Genomic DNA, 19,816 nt, shown 5'->3' with positions numbered 1-19,816 from the left:
TGTATAGATCACTAAACAGGATTATGGCTCCATCATACATTGTATATGGCGGAGCTTGGAAAGGCAATCTAGAACAACAAGATTACATCCACCATCTTTCAGAACTTCCCCTTCAACATTGCGACATTGTGGCAGATGGGCCATGTCTTAAACAACGCCGCATTTCACAAAGCTATATTCCAATGAACCAATCCACCACACTACTGCGTTTTTAAACTTCTTTATGAAGATCTTTACAATAAGAAATCACTCCTTATTTCTCCTCTAGGAATAAGAATAAAAAAAAAAAAAATTATTTGTTAGAATTGAAGTAACAATATTTCACATTCTGTCTCCGCCGTGGTAAAACCACATGGAGACATGACTTTAACAAAACTAAAGAAATCTGAAACAAATCAATTAAAACATCAACACGAATATAATCAGTTAGGAAGTATATCCAATACTTTAAAAATACTCTACTTTCAGATAGATCCAAGGAGTTTGGCGCAGTAAATTGCCAGCGAAACGTTCTTTTTTGAAAGCAGAATCAAAATCCAGTTACACGGCTCTGATTTTATAAATCAATAAAAGGTCAAGACGTAATCAATTCATTATTTTTCAAGATTCTTTTGTGCCTCCAGGCCATTAAAATGTCATATAAACATTTTTACTTCAAATTGCTAAATTATATAATAATCTTTTTACTGGCCTAAATGTCACCGTCTATTGTTGGTTACCAAACCAAATTGGAATTATTGATAACACAATGGCTGATGCTGCAGCAAAAGCAGCACTCAGCAAATCTGTGACGCAACTGAACCCATACAATGTACAGTGATATAAAACCTGTAATTAGATTCTACGTCAGAGATATAATGCAAACTGGGACACCCAAATATGTATTCATAAACTTCATGACATTAAACCAACCACCGGTTATACCTACTTGTTGTCAGTTCAGATTTAAAGAGGTCATTGTCCGACAGTGTCGTGTTGGCCATACAAGGTATACACGTGAGTATTTTCTGGATTCTCCGTTCAGTGTCTCTAGTGATGAGAAAATGACAAGGGTCGGCTATTATCATTCATTGCTATTCCTTGGCGTCTTCAGAGAAAAATCATTTATAGACAAGTTTTGAATAATTGATATGCATTTTACAAAGATGTGGGACATAACCATCAACTGAGATAATCGATGGCGGTTGTACTTAAAGGGGTTAAAGTAGTGACTGTTTTTGTGTATGCATTTTTAAATCGGTTAGTTTTTGTTTTTGTTTGTTTGTTTGTTTGTTGTTTAACGCCGCACTCAGCAATATTCCAGATATATGACGGCGGTCTGTAAATAATTGAGTCTCGACCAGACAATCCAGTGATTGATATCATGGGCATCAACCCACGCAATTGGGATCGATGACATGCATCAACCAAGTCAGCGAGCCTGACCACCCGATCCCGTTAGTCGCCTTTTACGACAAGCATAGTCACCTTTTACGGCAAGCATCGGTGGCTGAAGACCTATTCTACCCCGGAATCTTCACGGGTCAAATATCGGTTAGTATAACGTACAGCCACTGGTGACCACGGCGATGGCATAATTCCTGCTTGGGTGTCATACAAGAAGCAGAGGAACTGTAAGTCCCAATGATGCAGGTGGTTAATAGTCATGTGTTTTATTTTTGACATTGTTTTATCCCAAACATATTTATCTAACTAGGGTAATGTTGTAGACGGATGTTTTATAATGATTAATTTGTTATCATCGCGACACATGAAGATCCGGGGGTAGAAGAGGTCTTCAGCAACTCATGCCTGTCGTAAGAGGCGACTATGCCTGTCGTAAGAGGCGATTAACAGGATCGGGTGGTTAGACTCGCTGACTTGGTTGTTGCATGTCATCACATCCCAAATGCGTGGGACCCGTGAAGATTCCGGGGTAGAATAGGTCTTCAGCAACCCATGCTTGCCGTAAAAGGTGACTATGCTTGTCGTAAAAGGCGACTAACAGGATCGGGTGGTCAGGCTCGCTGACTTGGTTGATGCATGTCATCGATCCCAATTGCGTGGATCGATGCTCATGATATTGATCACTGGATTGTCTGGTCCAGACTCGATTATTTACGGACCGCCGTCATGTAGCTGGAATATTGCTGAGTGCGGCGTTAAACAACAAACCAACCAACCAACCAACCAAATGCGTAGATCGATGTCATGATATCAATCACTGGATTGTCTGGTCCAGACTCGATTATTTACAGACCGCCGTCATAAAGCTGAAATACTGCTGAGTGCGGCGTTAAACAACAAACAATTATCATCGCTATGTGGCTGCAATAGTACCGATGAGATGTAAAAATCTAATTCACTCACTCACAGAACTTGGGGTTTCTGAGCCTTACAAAAGAAAATAATGTGTCCAAAAAGGTTGTAAAGTTTTGAATTTGAGGAATTTACAGGAATCGAATGGAGATTCTAAAAAACACGGTTTATTTATATATTCTCAAATAACACATTAAAAACGGATTGTCTGGTCCAGACTCGATTATTTACAGACCGCTGTCATATAGCTGGGATATTACTGAGTGCGGCGTTAAACAACAAACCAACCAACTAAAGTACCACAGACTCAAACTGCTAGAATGTAAAATGCCATGGCATTTTGGGGATGAGACTGTGAGGAGTATGCACTTTGACGTCATAATTCACCTGCCAGTAAAAATTAATGTGGCAGTTCAGGTACGTTGAAGGATGAAAGAAAATCGTGCTGCGCCAGTTATCAGTTAATTTATGGAGCGTTCACTGAATGCTAGTAAGATTTCAAATTCCAATTTGTATGAGGCGAAATTCTTTGTATATTCTTTTGTATTGACCATGCGGTTCTGATTCGTTGACCTTATAACACAAATACATCTTTTGTAGAGATTCCTACTTGGCTAAAGACAATCATTGCCTGCAGCTGACCCATAGTTTCAATATTTTACCGAAATGTCAAGATATAATTCTATCAATAATGAGACCCTGAGTGGTAGCCCGAGTGAATACAACGTTACTTAACCGTTGAGCAAGACATACAAAAACCCTGCAGTACGTATTACCAAGACAATACATATTACCAAGACAGTACATATTTGAGTATGAATACCATTAGTTGCAGTTGCAGAGAGTTTGAAAAGGAGATATAAAAAATATAAGAGGGCAGAAACAACAAAAACATATTAAATATCGTAGTGTCGTTTAAACACTCACTTTGCCTTTGAGAATAAAACTAAATATATTTGTTTCACGGGAATACTCTAACGCTAACGAGAATGCAAGGGTATTACGGTATTCGAATATGTATAACCGCCTTAAATATATCCTTTTATTACCAACATCCTCCTCAACTGCGACGATGCACCCGGTACCCTTCACGAAAAAAACACCATTCGTTTTTATCGTGCTTGTACTGCTTGGAGTTTCAGTGAAAAGTTGAAAGTGATGATATACGGCAAAAGTTAAATGGTTAAAAGATGTTACTACCACGGGTCAAATTATATCACATGCACTACGTCTTAACAAACAGTGAAGAGGGCTCCTGTCATATTTTTTGTTTGTTTGTTGCTTTACGGCGCACTCAGCAATATTCCAGCTACATGTACATGACAGAGGTCTGTACATAATCGAACCGGACCAGACAATCCAGTGATTGATATCATGAGTATCGATCCACGCAGTTGGGATACGATGACATGCATCAACCAGGTCAGTGAGCCTGACCACCCGATCCCGTTAGTCGCCTTTTACGACAAGCACAGTCGCCTTTTATTGCACGCATGGGTTGCTGAAGACCTATTCTACCCCGGAATCTTCACAGGTTCTGTCATATGCAAATGATTCATGTCACACGAGGGGGTTTCCTGGGCAAGTTCACATAGTCAGTGGTGAGTGTGTCCTTCATGGCCTCTTTTGAGGCCACTAAACGTGGAAGAAAGGCGTGGAGAATGGTATTCTGTGGCTGAGAAAGTTTCGGCGTTCCGTTAGCATTGGTGGGGGACTTGGATTGGTTGGTTGGTTTGTTGTTTAACGCCGCACTCAGCAATATTCCAGCTATATGAAGGCGGTCTGTAAATAGAGTCTGGACCAGAAAATCCAGTGATTGATATCATGAGCATAGATCCACGCAATTGGGATCGATGACATGTATCAACCAAGTCAGCGAGCCTGACCACCCGATCTCGTTAGTCGCCTTTTACGACAAGCATAGTCGCCTTTTACGGCAAGCATGAGTTGCTGAAGACCAATTCTACCCCGGAATCTTCACGGGTCCACTAAACGTGGAAGAAAGGCAGAAAGGCAGGGAAAATGGTATTCTGTGGCTGAGGAAGTTTCGGCGTTCCGTTAGCATTGGTGGGGGATTTGGAAGACGTCGCAGATGTTTCATTCAATCCAAGACATGTTTGATTGGTGACAGATCAGGGCATCTTGGAGGGCAACATGTTCACATTGTTCCGAGTCAGATACTGCTGAATAACATCAGCAACATAATTATCGTGCTTTGATGTCACTCCAAGGCCGTTAAATCTTTAAAATGGCCGTTAAACCTTTAAAGGGGCCGTTTGCAAATTCACATCCCAGTATCAAGCAGTATTAAAATTGCTTTCAATTTCAATCATTTGACCTTCAAAACGATCACCACCAAGAACACATGACATGACGTAACGTTCACATTGACGCCTTTTGAAAGGTGTGCTGTGGGGTCGGTGAAGAGTGAGTGAGAGAGTTTGGTTTAACGCCGCTTTTAATAGTATTCCAGTTATATCACGGCGTGTCAGCTTAATGTGGGAGGAAAGCCCGAAGTGGCTGGATGATCTTTGCCCTGCAGATCAAACGCCCCCACACGAATGGACATTGATTTTAACCAAATACCAAACTCTATAATCAATCACAGAGCATCCCACCTGACCAGCTTTATGTGGGAGGAAAGCCCTAAGTAATGCAGGTCTCAGACGTTTACCAATTCGGTGAAACCCACGAGCACGGGTATGGTGCTGACAAACCTAGAAACATTAACGGGGCGAACCGGGATTCGAACCCACAATCATAGGTTTCTGGCGTGCCCAAGGGACGCAACCCTGCACAGCAAATCGCGGCGCCTTAGACGACTGGGCCATACGTAGATGACGACGGAATGTCCTTGCAGATATGCCTCGGTTGCCAGGGGTGGTACGGGATGTTGTTGAAAGTTAGTGGTTCGAATCTAGGCAAAGGGTTGTGGCCAAACTGGGCGGCCACTACGGGGACGTTATCTAACGTGCTTGTTTCGTTTATAACGTCGTGACATAAGTGCCATATGGTTTTCCTGTGTACGTTGAATTGGCGTGCTCCGTACTGGTTATTTTCACTTACGCGTTGGATGTTATCAAAACGATGTTTTTTTCTGAGTGGAATTATATTGGATTTTATATTGTGGTATTTTATAAAGAACATTTGAAGCAATTCCTCCTCGTTTTTTTTCTTGCAAATAATATGCACTACCCGCGGCATTTGATTGCTTATAAATATTTTCATAAATATATTTCCTGGTTCAAATTACAGAAATATCATGTCAAAATTTATACGGCACTCTATCTTTTTCTTTGCGCATACATTTTATGTGAAAATGAATGTATGAAAACTGGAAGAATACACAAACATTTAACATATCTGTGACCTGTCTGTGACCAATAAAGTATCCGCAAAAACGCTTTGCGAAAACCACGACAGAATACTACAATATGTCTTTAATTTCACTTATATAAAGCATGGCATTGGACCTGAATCGCATGTGCAGCACCCAGTACTGTCAAAAATGTCTATGCAATGCAATGCAAGTAATCAAATATCAATTTTCCATTAAACGTATTAAATCAATGATAACTCAACAAAGAAACTCATTTTTTTTAAACTAACACAGATACAGTCTCGTTATAGTGCTTGATACGGAGTGTAAACGCATGTGTAATTGCACGTGAATCATTTGTGGCGAATTGGCAGTTTCTCACCTGCATTTTTGCCTTAGGTGCGTTTTGGCGACTGGACCATCAAAATACATTATATTCATGATTCCAGTATCGCTGCATGTAAACGTTGACAAATATTAATGAAAACATTTATTTTGCGTTTCTTTTTTTTGTGAGTGCACATTGACAGATCAGTAAAACTAGATGAACTTTAAGTTTATAATGCGTATTTTAAATTACGCATCAAATGAAATTCCCTTTCAAAATGCTGTGCATTCCTATTGGTGAATGTACATAACGTTTTATTTCTTCACGAGAATAACTGTAACGATTTGAAATTTGAAATTAAATCTATAAATTTGTTTGGATTTGACTATTGAATAATTTTAAAATCATCCAAAAATATATGTGATCCATCTTCAACCAAATCAATCACCGATTAACTTCAAGACTTCAAACTGTTTTGAATTTGAACGTGCTTCTACAAAATCATTATATGATTATGAAAAAATGTGATCACAAATACTTTTGTTTCTGAGTAGGTATTTTTCCATATTATTTCTTTCGGTACCATTGCAGGCGGTAGACCGAGTGGTCTAAGAAGCCGCAACATTTACATATTTAGGTTCAAAATCTTTCATTGACTGGGCGTACCGTGAAGATCCGGGGTATAAAAGATCTTCAGCAACCCATGCTTGCTGTTAGAGGCGACTATGCTTGTCGTAAGAGGCTACTAATGGGATCGGATGAACAGGCTCGCTGATTTGGTTGATGCATGTCAGCGTATCCCAATTGCTTAGATCGATGCTCATGATATCAATCACTGGATTGTCTGGTTGAGGCTCTTTGGAATATTGCTGAGTACGGCGTTAAACAACAAACACACAAACAAACATTGACGGGGCCGTTGCTTCGAATCCGAAATTAATATAAAAAAAAATTATCATCAAAAGTGGTTACTGACATCTTACCATCCACATCAAGCTGATTTGCCAGGATATAAATGAAATATTCTTCAACGCTGCGTTAAACCAACTCATTCACTCAATGCAATAGCTGCATTCAGATGATTCACTGTGTCAACTGTTTCACCATTCTAGACGTCGAAATGTCGAGTCAGTGTGTCATGTTCTCACTTGTATTGATTCGCTTCATCTCCTCTTGGCGATGTCCGGAGACCGTTTGACAAAATCAGTCTGCAAGCATATATGGCACTGTGGTCTTTGACGCTCCCCCATGAATAAGCTGGAACAAATGGAACCGTTTGTCTGCGTTACTGACACACATGTGCGTCAGATTTTCTCGGTGAAAATCTTTTTTTAATAAAGTAAGTACCCGTCGTTTTCGATTTTGTTTGGGGTCCTGTGAAATGTATGTCCGTCAATTAATGCGCGACAATTCTTGCTCTTTCTGCTTTGCATTATATGATTCAATAATGTTTTGTGTTCACATGTCAAAGCAGTACCATTTCTCAGGATGCTACACGTTACATTGTACAGGAATAGTTGGTTAGTTTGATTGGTTTGTTGTTTAACGCCGCACTCAGCAATATCCCAGCTATATGACGGCGGTCTGTAAATAATCGAGTCTGGGCCATACAATCCGTTTTTTATGTGTTATTTGAGAATATGCAAATAAACCGTGTTTTTTAGAATCTCGATTCGACTCCTGTAAATTCTTCAAATTCAAAACTTTACAACATTTTTGGCCACATCAGTTTCCTTTGTTATGCTCAGAAACCCCAAGTTCTGTGAGTGAGTGAATTAGATTTTTACATCTCATCGGTACTATTGCAGCCACATAGCGATGATAATTGTTTGTTGTTTAACGCCGCACTCAGCAGTAATTCAGCTTTATGACGGCGGTCTGTAAATAATCGAGTCTGGACCAGACAATCCAGTGATTAATATCATCAGCATCGTTCCACACAATTGGGATCAATGACATGCATCAACCAAGTCAGCGAGCCTGACCTCCCGATCTCGTTAGTCGCCTTTTACGACAAGCATAGTCGCCTTTTTATGGCAAGCCTGGGTTGCTGAAAACCTATTCTACCCCGGGTCTTCACGGGTCGTTCAGAAATAGGGATTAGTGTCACCATACATGTGGGATCATTGTTAATAAGTCATCGTTTCCGTTCAACTTAATTATGTGCTTACACCTATTGGTATTTGTTTCTTAGAAACCTTTTCCCTTTCATTAACAGCAGTACACCGTTATTGCACAGCGTCAGTCGAAGTTTCAATTGGCCTACGATTATTATATTCAACTCAAAACAAGTTAAAGAACACCCACAATTGGAAGGCTGTGTGTTGCAGTACCCACCATCCATGATTGGTTGGTTGGTTTGTTGTATAACGCCGTACTCAGCAATATTTCATCTTTATGACGGCGGTCTGTAAATAATGGAGTCTGGACCAGACAATCCAGTGACTGATATCATGAGCATCGATCCACGCAATTGGGATCGATGACATGTATCAACCAAGTCAGCGAGCCTGACCACCCGATCCCGTTTGTCACCTTTTACGAAAAGCATAGTTACCTTTTACGGCAAGCATAGGTTGCTGAAGACCTATTCTACCCCGGAATCTTCACGGGGCCACCATCCATGACATATTACCTACAGTCGTATGAAAACATCTGCTGTTCTTTAGATTGTTTTGAGTAGTATATATAAAGTCACTGGACATGACATTTTCGGTTATGGAGGGCTTTCGTCTACAATAAAACCAGTGTCAATCCCCGTGAATTGAGAATTATTATAAGTACTTCTGAATAAGAATATTGATTATCTGAATCGTTATAAGACCCCGTGTTTCCACAGACGGCAGCAAAGAAACAATTGTTTAAAGTTACCGTATTTATACAGAAAGTTTGTAACCTTGAATGTAAGGTTATAGAGATGTTTTGTAGCAGATGAATATACTTTAACAGGGAATAGGACGGAATAATGTGTTGATAATGAGTGTCTTCGGTATCTTGCATGGAAACAGTACATCCGCCTTGCTGGCAGGTTTTAATCATGGTAATTCCTGTAGTCACATTCGCCAAAGTGATCCTATCAATTCTAAAACAGGTGGAAGCTGTCTTGGCAACGAGGTGCATCAAACTCTTAAATTGCAAAAGTGGCAAGGTGACCTTGTTGTTTATGCTAAGGAAAAGGTTTTGTGTAATTACTATTCTGTAGCAGGCTATAAACGTTTTTAAATCACAGCTAAATCTGACAGCATCCTCGTGCCTCTAACTGGTATTGCAATCCGGATAGTAAACTTTCTTACGTCTTTATAGCTCGATGCATGCCAATCTGGACAATGTTAAGGGATTTCATTCACAGTACCAAAAATAAAAAAAAATATCTCAACAGTACACAGACATGGTATTTTAAGTTGCAGCAGGATCACGAGGAGATCGTGTGGTGCTATGCCACGTGACCTATATTGACTCGGAAAAAGCGCGCGGCTTTTTGCGTTTGCTTCGAAGCGGGGTGTAAGGGATTTATTCTGCCTCTCAGAAATCTGACTTGCTCGTGGCGGGGTATAATGGATTTATTCTCCCGCTGAGAAGTGCATTTCCCTCCAAGGCAGTATTTTATCAAGATCACCTCGACCAATCAGATCTCATCATTCTGACATGAAGGTATGTGAACCAATACGAAATCATTATTCGGACATGAAGGTATTAACATATGTTTTACTATAATATGTGGAATGGACGTTTGACAATGAGATCCGCTTTTTATATTTAGTCACTAAGTGGCGCGCGTGTACTAGCGGTTACATCAAAGTTACAAACAAACCTATGAGATGTTGGTCAAAATACTAGAGCATCAGTAACTGACAGATATATGCGAAGGAAATTGCATGTAAGTATCAGACAAAGTAAACGCAGATATCCATTTTTATTATTATATGGTGATTATTTGTTTTTAATACTGTATATTAATGCATAAACTGTATTAACCTCAAAATGAATTTAAACATTATATTCTTATGGACTGTCATGTGTGACAGCGTGTATCCAAAATATAATTTGTTAGATATTACAGGTACAGTGGGAGCGATTGAAAGGCGAAACAGTCAACTCTTCCATTCAAGTTCAATTAACAGTCACCAAGTTGTCAGAGAGCCCCGAGATTGGCACCTACTGGGGGACATCAATACAGAAAGCGTGTGGTCAGAAGCGACGGACAACCCAGACTACCAAAACACACTGTGTGTACATTGGGAAATTGTTACATTTCACCTTCAAGGAATAATCCAATAAGGCCAGGACAAAACTAGTTTTGTATCCTCGATGGCTACTTGCCTATTTCTTGCTGGTTACATCGGCTTGTCCTGAATGACACAATAGGTTACGTAGATCATATGCTGATATAAAATATAATCGTCAACGCCAGAGAATACCCAGTCTCGATTATCTGCCGAAACAGATGTCATTAGGTTTAAAGGCTTTGTTTGTTTGTTTGTTAGTTGTTTAACGCCGCACTCAGCAATATTCCAGCTATATGACGGCGGTCTGTAAAATAATCGAGTCTGGACTAGACAATCCAGTGATTAACATCATGAACATCGATCCACGTAATTGGGATACAATGACATATATCAACCAAGTCAGCGAGCCTGACCACCCGATCCCGTTAGTCGCCTTTTATGACAAGCATATTCACCTTTTACGGCAAGAATGGGTTGCTGAAGACCTATTCTATCCCGGAATCTTCACGGGTCTGGGGTTTAAAGGCAAAATAGTGGTGACAAATATGTGAATGGATCACTGAAAATTAGGAATGACACCAGGTGATTGCACAAATGTGTTGCTTTAACAACTTTTCATACCAACAAAAAGCAAAACATGACTTTTACAGTCAACCAAGTCATCAGTTAGGTACTATACCATCGTAATCATCTCTCAGTAGGGGGACACGGGTGGCCCAGTCGACCAAGGCGCCGCGATTCGCTGTGCAGAGTTGCGTCCCTTGGGCACGCCAGAGGCCTATGATTGTGGGCTCGAATCGCGGTTCGCCCCGATTATGTTTCTAGGTTTGTCAGCACCATACCCGTGCTCGTGGGTTTCACCGAAGTGGTAAACGTCTGAGACCTGCATTACTTAGGGCTTTCCTCTCACATAAAGCTGGTCAGGTGGGATGCTCTGTGATTGATAATAGAGTTTGGTATTTGGTTAAAATCAATGTCCATTCGTGTGGGGGCGTTTGATCTGCAGGGCAAAGATCATCCAGCCACTTTCCTTGGTGGACACTGATTCACTCATCATTGAGGAAGATGCAAATCTGATATTTATCAAAACACACTACACATGATAATACTGATTTTCATTTGATAAACGTTTTGTTACTCATCAACCATAACACGAATGAGTAAAAAGTCTTAACTTTCATCAAATTTTCATTACCGAATTCTTCAGTTGATGTAACATTCGGTCTATGATTAAGTAGTGAGTGAGTATGGTTTTACGCCGCTTTTAGCAATATTCCAGCAATATCACGGCGGGGGACACCAGAAATGGGCTTCACACATTGTACCCATGTCGGGAATCGAACCCGGGTCTTCGGCGTGACGACCTAACGCTTTAACCACTAGGCGACCCGACCGCCCCCTATGAGTATGCTATGAGTATTAGTAAGTAATTTTGAGCTTTTGTAATTAAAACAATAATTTGTCCGCAGTGATAACCTTCAAAACGGAATTGAAGAATTCAAAAACATATTAAGGCAATAATACCCTGTCAATAAACTACTTAATTACAATATTTAAAAAGAAATTCCATGATATTTGCGTTTAAATTCAAGGCTAAATAAATGATTTAAGTTAATCAGCACAATTAGCCTAAACTGAATTCCAAGAATTGATCAATGGACCAGAGATTATTTTCGACACATGATGTTACTGTTTTTTAATGGAGAATAGTTCATATAACTTCCTTTTGGGACAGTTAATAAAAGCTACAGCCGATTTCCATAATCATTAGATGTGTTTGTTGTTTAACGCCGAACTCGGCAATATTCGAGCTATATGACGGGGGTCTGTAAATAATCACGGGGTAGAATAGGTCTTCAGCAACCCATGCTTGCCATAAAAGGCGACTATGCTTGTCATAAGAGGCGACTAACGGGATCGGGTGGTCAGGCTCGCTGACTTGGTTGATGCATGTCATCGATCCCAATTGCGTGGATCGATGCTGATGATGCTAATTACTGGATTGTCTGGTCCAGACTCCATTATTTACGGACCGCCGTCATAAATCTGGAAAGTTGATGAGCGCGGCGTTAAACAACAAACAAACAAACAAAATGTATTTCATATTGATGTGGCTGTGGTACAATCGAAACACCGGAAGTTCGGTTTTTTTCTAATTTCTCGTTAGTGCACTTGAACAAATGATCGATCATTTTTCAATAACATATGTAGCTGCATAGCACACCTTAAAGTGAGATCAAGTTACGACTGTCTGCCGTCCACAAAGCCGCCACGCCACGTGTATCGCCGCCAATACACCGCCATCTAGCGGGTTAGTTTGACGGCGCACCTCTTTGGGCTGACATGTCTGTACTAGTTTATCTATTTAACAGAAATTTTCAGAGATGCCTCATGGAAGGCGACTAGGAGAGGGATGACATTAACAGGGAAAAGTCTGAGGGAAACACACGATACATGTGACTCATGAATGTCATCTTGGTTAATTTTCCTCCCCGTTGCTTTGAGTAGGTGCTTGTTCTATATTTGACCATGTAACCAAAATATAAAAAGTTAGATGCAGACATCGCAACATTGATTTGATGGAAACCAAACTGGATCCCGAATTGACAATCTGAAAAACATACACCGGAATGAGAAAATGTCATATCCTCTGTTCAATTTTTCAACTTCATCGGACCGCAATTTTACAGAATAAGAAGGCATTAAGTCATTTATATGTCGGTGTTGCCATGGCAATAAAAACACCAAGGGACTTAAAGTGTCAGAATCTATATGTAATGCCTCACCAAATACCAGCTACACAAAAATGTCCCGAGATTATCTTCGTAGAAAGCGGGGTAGCCAGTGAAGCCAAATAACGAATTGGAAATCAAGTTAAACGCCGTTAGATGAGATTTGAACATATGTTTTAATCAGCAATAGAAAGATACAACGAATAGGAGTTTCAGTTTCATGTTGTTTAACGCCGCACTCAGCAATATCCCAGCTATATTACGGTATGTAAATAATCTACTCTGGACAAGTGATTGACATCATGAACATCGAGCCACGCAATTGGGATACGATGACATGCATCAACCAAGTCAGAGAGCCTGACCACCCGACCCCGTGAGTCGCCTCTTACGACAAGCATAGTCGCCTTTTAAGGCACGCATGGGTTGCTGAAGACCTATTCAACCCCGGATCTTCACGGGTAACCGCGAATATGAAGTCAATGTGAACACGCATGTAAAATGTCGATGTTTCGGTTGAAACGGTATCGTTGATATGTCACTCAGAAGGGAGTCATGGCTGTGTTGTAAACTTCCTTCTATTATTTCCCTCGGTATCCCTGATCAGTGACCAGATACAACCCAAGTCGAAATTAACTTCCCTGGAATACGTAGTACATAAGTCTCTCGAGTCAATTGTCAACATAAAAACATGCCATGCCCTGGGTGATACTAAAGCTGCAGCTGATGGTCTTTGGAGAAGTTCATTCTGCTGCTGTAACCCGTAGTGGAGGCAGTGGTTCATGTTTTTGCCTAGATAAATGCTTCCACTGACTGTTCATGACGACATTATCGTTCTCTTGCCTCTAGCTTATCATATTTTATCGAATTATGTGAGAAAATAGGTGCTTTCTGTCCACAGATTGATTTGCATCTGATAAATGAAGTCCGTGATCCATTCCAATTACAAAATCGATAACATTCGTTCATTTATTGAATTTTCTATTTTGAAAGAATCTTGCCGTTCTAAGCATCGCATGGTTTTCAAGTAGAAAATGTAACGATCCTTAATGGTCTTTAAAGGGCAAATTCACTAAAAATTAAACTAATTTTCTGGCTACATTTGACGATAAAGCTAATCTGTAATTATATAAACCTGCAAAACGAAAAATATATTAGCACATCAAAGATTGGAGGATTTATACATTGATTTAATAAATTATTTGGGAAATTCGATATCAGGCATAAAGAAGGCCGTCGAAAGGACTAGAGTTTGTAGTTATCGGATATGTGATAGTGTATACATTTGTGTCAGTAATAAAGATAAGATAGAATAGAATGGAATACAGTATATAAAATATATCATAATAAAATATAAAATTATCACTGTCACCGTGTCAGCGTGAACGCCTCTCTGGTCTAGTGGATAGAGCGTCTGCCTGGAGAGCGGAAGTTCGGGGGTGATCCCAGGCTACGTCATACCAAAAGACGTTAAACTATGGTACTTGTTATTACCCTGCCTGGCGCTCGGCATTAAGGGGATAACACAGGGACTGCCCGGCTCGGAGTCAGTATACTGTGTATGATGGGGTATTCATGTAAAACTGCGGCATGGTATCTCATATCATGTATTTTAGCACCATAAAACCGGCATTAGTATGAAAGAGAAAGCTAAAGTAGCATTTCTTAAAATGCATACTTTTAAGATACTGCCTTGTCGTCTCGAATATATACATGCATATATTCGTTTGGATGGTCTTAACATGCCTATACGCGCTTACACATTGACGACCGCCTCCGTGGTCTAGTGGTAGAGCGTCCGCCCGGAGAGCGGAAGGTCCGGGGTTCGATCCCCGGCCGCGTCATACCAAAAGACGTTAAAAGATGGTACTTGTTGTTACCCTGTCTGGCGCTCGGCATTAAGGGCTAAAACAAGGACTGGGTGGCTCGGAGTCAGTATACTGTGTCTGAGTGGGGTATTCATGTTAAACTGCGGCATGGTATCTCAGTGGGTTAGCACTATAAATCGGCATCAGTCCGGACTAGTACAAGCAGCCACACACACACACACACGTGCATGCACGTCGCTATATAAGTGCAATAACTTGGACGCGACGTTAAACCCCATTTCACCTCACCTCACCTTACAAATTGACAGTACATAGAACCAAATTTACAGGCGGTTAGAAAGTCAAATGGTGTTGAAAGTATTCGAGCGACAATCCGACCCAACAGTGGCTTGGCACACTATGCAATATTTTGGAATTCTTGTTCAGTATGTTTGATGTATCAGCAGTTGAAATCCCTTGCGTAAAAAACACACGATGATGCACATAGAGAATTTAAGTTAATAATGTTTTTGACTGAATGCTTTGTGGGACTGACATGTGCCCTTCTATCTCGAACCCCCCGTGTTATCACTGAATTCAGTGGTACTGAATTTTCAGTGATTCATTCATATAAAGTTCATCACTATTTTGCCTTTTAGGCCCAATGGGATATGTTTCGGCTGAGAATCGAGACTGAAATGATAATACACTGTTGTCTCGTGACGTGATATGACCCTAGGGCACATATGAGTTTTATTAACCCCGATGTGTTTGCTCTGGTAGGTAATAAATACATTTAATCGACGTACTACCGTATTCGACGTAATAAGCACCCGCTCTAATAAGCGCCCACGGCGATATTTGCTGATGTATTGGCTAGTGAACAATCCCAATTAGCACCCCTTCGGATTGATCAATGTACACAAGACTTATTTATTCGCGTATAATACGCACCCGTGTGTTATATGCACCTTTAATTATAGGCAATTAAATTCTGCAAAGATATATATGTCGTATATAAACATTTCAGGCTGTCAGCATAAACCACGAAATTTATCTTTCAACTCTGTTTTGTCCATCAAAATAATATTCTAATAAGAGGCCCCTATTTCTAATTTTGAGAGCGCCCTGGGCACTTATTACCGGGTAGAATCTGAATGAGCAGATGATCGAGACTCTGGCGCTGACGTCTTGAATCATGGACGGACAGAACAGGACTTTCATGAGTTTCCATCTGTGAAATTGTCTCTATTCTTGTTCAGACAGATTGTCTAAAAGTATATGCGCTTATCTATTGAATACACTGTCCATACTATGTCCAATGATTTTGTTGGTTTAATGTGTTGTGTAAAGCCGCACACGTGTACAGCAATATATACACATGGTAATTAAATAAGCTTTGTTTGTTTGTCATGTAACGCCTTACAGCAATATTCAAGGTAAACGACTGCGGTCTGTAAATAATCGAGTCTGGACCAGACAATCCAGTGATTGACATCATGAGCATTAATTCACGCAATTGGGATACGATGACATGCATCAACCAAGTCAGCGAGCCTGACCACCCGGTCCGTTAGTTCCCCCTTACGACCAGCAAAATCGCCTTTTAAAGCAAGCATGGCATGCTGAAGGCCTATTTTACCTTATTCTACGCATCTTCACGGGTCGCTTTAATAAGCATCCTAGCTGTTTGCAACTATATACTAGTATGTATAACATCATGGTATCACTCTCGTCCAGTCTGAAAAAAATGCTTGTCGTAAAAGGCGACTAACGGGATCGGGTGGTCAGTCTCGCTGACTTGGTTGATACATGTCATCGATCCCAATTGCGTGGATCGATGCTCATGATATCAATCACTGGATTGTCTGGTCCAGACTCCATTTTTTACAGACCGCCGTCATATAGCTGGATATATTGCTGAGTGCGGCGTTAAACAACAAACCAACCAACCAACTGAAAAAAATTTCATCTGGAAGATGAGGATTTTGACTAACGGAAACGCAGATAATGATAACAATGTTCAAATATTTTAATTGCGTGAATAACGTGTGCCGACAGTATTGCAATTGAGTCAAAATGGCAACCACAACAACTATTAACCGGGACAGATGTATGATCGGTCATAAATGACCATTCCCGTCCGAAAACGTTCGTATAGTGATCTCATGAAGACAATATAAATCCTTAAACTCAGTAGCGTGTGTAATCGCCACTAAAAGCGAGTCCATCGTACGATTCCGACTATATCATGAGCATGTGTCACTTGAGACATCTATTTTGTCACCAATGCGTTAAATTTAGAAATATCCTTCTCGTGTCTACCATAATGCATTTTGAAAGCTTTCTGGGGCTTTGAATGTTGTAACCCATATCAAACAACGTTCAAGCACGAGTCGTGCGAAGCTCTTTGAAGTCCTCGTGGAAAGGGAATTCTCGATTGTAGCTTATACGTTGTGAAATGTAGACACCAAAAGATGTAACTGCTGGAATATTGCTCGACATAAAGGGTAAGTTGACTATTGGACCGTTGAAGTCATTCCTCTTGTCATAGTCTTGTGGAGTGGTTTTTGTCACTCTTTGTCTTTGTTGTTTAACGCCAAAATCAGCAATATTCCAGCTATATGACAGCGGTCTGTAAATAATGGAGTCAGGGCCAGGCAACCCAGTGATTGACATCATAAGAATCGATTTACGCAATTGGGATACGATGACAAGCATTAACCAAGTCGGTGAGCCTGACCACCCGATCCCGTTAGTCGCCTTTAACGTCAAGGGTAGTCGCATCTTAGGGCAAGGATGGGTCGTGAAGACCTATTCTACTCCGGCTCTTCACGGGCTGGTGACGTAATGGATAGCATCAGACTTAGGGCTAGTACAAAAAACTAATCATAACAATAGTAATACAAATACATTTTGTCAACGATTTCGTTTATTTGACCTTTCGGCAAGACCTAGCTTGCCAAAATGCAATATTCCACAAATTTCCATTTACGACATCGATACTTTCCCTAAGTCATTTTCCAACGATTATCTCTTGCGGTTCCTTCAGAAATAGTTTCATGCTTTGCGTTTTTTTCGGTGCTGTAGTTATCCTTATAATTATTATTTCAGACATTTTCTGTGATTGATGTGTATCTAATACACCCATTATGTAATTATACCTCTAAGATAGTTAACAAATAGTTCAGAAAACAACGTGCACCAACTGCCTCTTGGATATGGATTTGTTTCGGCTGCTTGGCTCCCTCAATCTTTTCTGAGGTCAATTAACTAGCTAAACAATCTCATAAATCACCATTTGATTAGCTAAGTCATGCTACAAGCAACTCAGCGTTCAAACCAATTTCGACAGGACTTCGTCTCTTCTAATTCAACTGAAAACCACCGAATATCAGTAGTGTAATCATACATAATACCATATTAACATGCGTGTATATCATGACAAGTTAACGCATGTGCTTTCGTCTTGTGTATTTTCATTAGGGACAGCGGGCCAAGGGTAAAAACTAGTCTCTCATATCAATCCTGAATCAAAAAAATATCCGAAAACTCTCAAGCAGGTGTTTAATCCTTTGGCAATTCTTTCTTCTATTTCTGAAAATGAAAAGAATCTGGGCTCATTGCTATTATATATGAAAAGACAATTAAAAAGCAATCGTAAAAAGTAAAATTGTTAGAAAGATTTCATTTCAGAAACTAATTTAAATAATAGTCTCGTGAACGATGGACACCTCTTGAACGCTCAACTTTTCTTTAGCATCTGTTATAATCACCACAGATTTATTATAAACAGGTGCTTCTGATATAGTTGAAATCGTACAACGGATATGAAATGAATATGGAAATGTTTTTGTCGCTTTTAATTAAACTACAACAGAAATCGTAGTTGTGGTATTGGAACAATTGTTGGGAGAAAGAAAACTACCTGTTATACTATTTTTGAAATGACTGAGCCTGGGGTTTTGGCAAATATAGATTTCTGAAATAATAGTTTAGGGGTAATTTGGCCATAGGAACATGGTTATCTATGGAATTCGACTTGAGAGATAACTAAGGCTTGTGGTATGTTGACTATTTCTTCTAAATGGATGACCAGGTCAATGGAAAATTTGATATCGCAATAGTAATATGGGACATGGATCAACATATCTTCTTTTAATATTACTTCAGGTCATGGGTAACTGGTAATTTGTCCGAATTATTTTCATGTTAAAATATTATTTCAATATCATCCATGGACAAATTTTCATTCAGAATGAGAACATTTATCATTGCATATATATCATACTTAAATGGTACGGATTGAAACTGAAAACAATACTACACGTACACGTTGTTATATAAATTTGCACCAGTTAAAATAGACTTATCACTTTGATCTTGACATTGACTGGCGTGGAGAAAACGGACATTTCTGCAATATAATTTTAGGTATACCTCAGAAATGGCAATATATTCATTCCTTGAATATAACTTCAGATATTGCAATAAAGTGAGAAAACTACAATGTTGAACTAATTCTTTAGGGATACGATGGCTGGGCTGGAAGAACAAGCCTTGATGATGATCCTAGGTCTGGACGTCCCTCAACTTCTATCAATGAAGATTCAATCAAGGAGATAGAAAAACTTGTACTGTCAGATAGACGTATTACCATTGCTGCACTTGAGGAAGACACATGCCTAGGTCTAAGCTGTGGATCAATTGAAACTATTATTCATGAACATTTACAGATGAAAAAGATATCTGCTCGTTGGGTGCCGAAGTTTCTAAATTCTAATCTTAAGGAAAAGAGAACTGACATTGTCAGAGAAAATGTAGAGCTAATTGAGGAGGATTTCGTCAAATTAAAAAAAAGACTAGTAAGGGGTGCTGAAACATGGGTCTACCACTTTGATCCCCAGTCAAAACGTCAATCCATGGAATGGCACCATTCCACTTCTCCGGCACCAAAAAAAATTCATGTCTTCAAGTTCAGTGAAGAAAGTTATGGCCACTGTATTTCTGGGATGCAAGGAGTGTGATTCTTTTTGATTATTTAGAAAGTCAAAAGACAATGACCGGTGCCTACTATGCTGATTTGCTTCATCGCCCGAGAGATT

Source organism: Haliotis rufescens, unplaced genomic scaffold (genome assembly GCF_023055435.1).
Source record: "Haliotis rufescens isolate VD_foot unplaced genomic scaffold, xgHalRufe1.0.p SCAF_7, whole genome shotgun sequence".
NCBI lineage: Eukaryota > Metazoa > Mollusca > Gastropoda > Lepetellida > Haliotidae > Haliotis > Haliotis rufescens.
The sequence above is the reverse complement of the archived record's forward strand: the minus strand, read 5'-3'. Positions refer to the sequence as shown.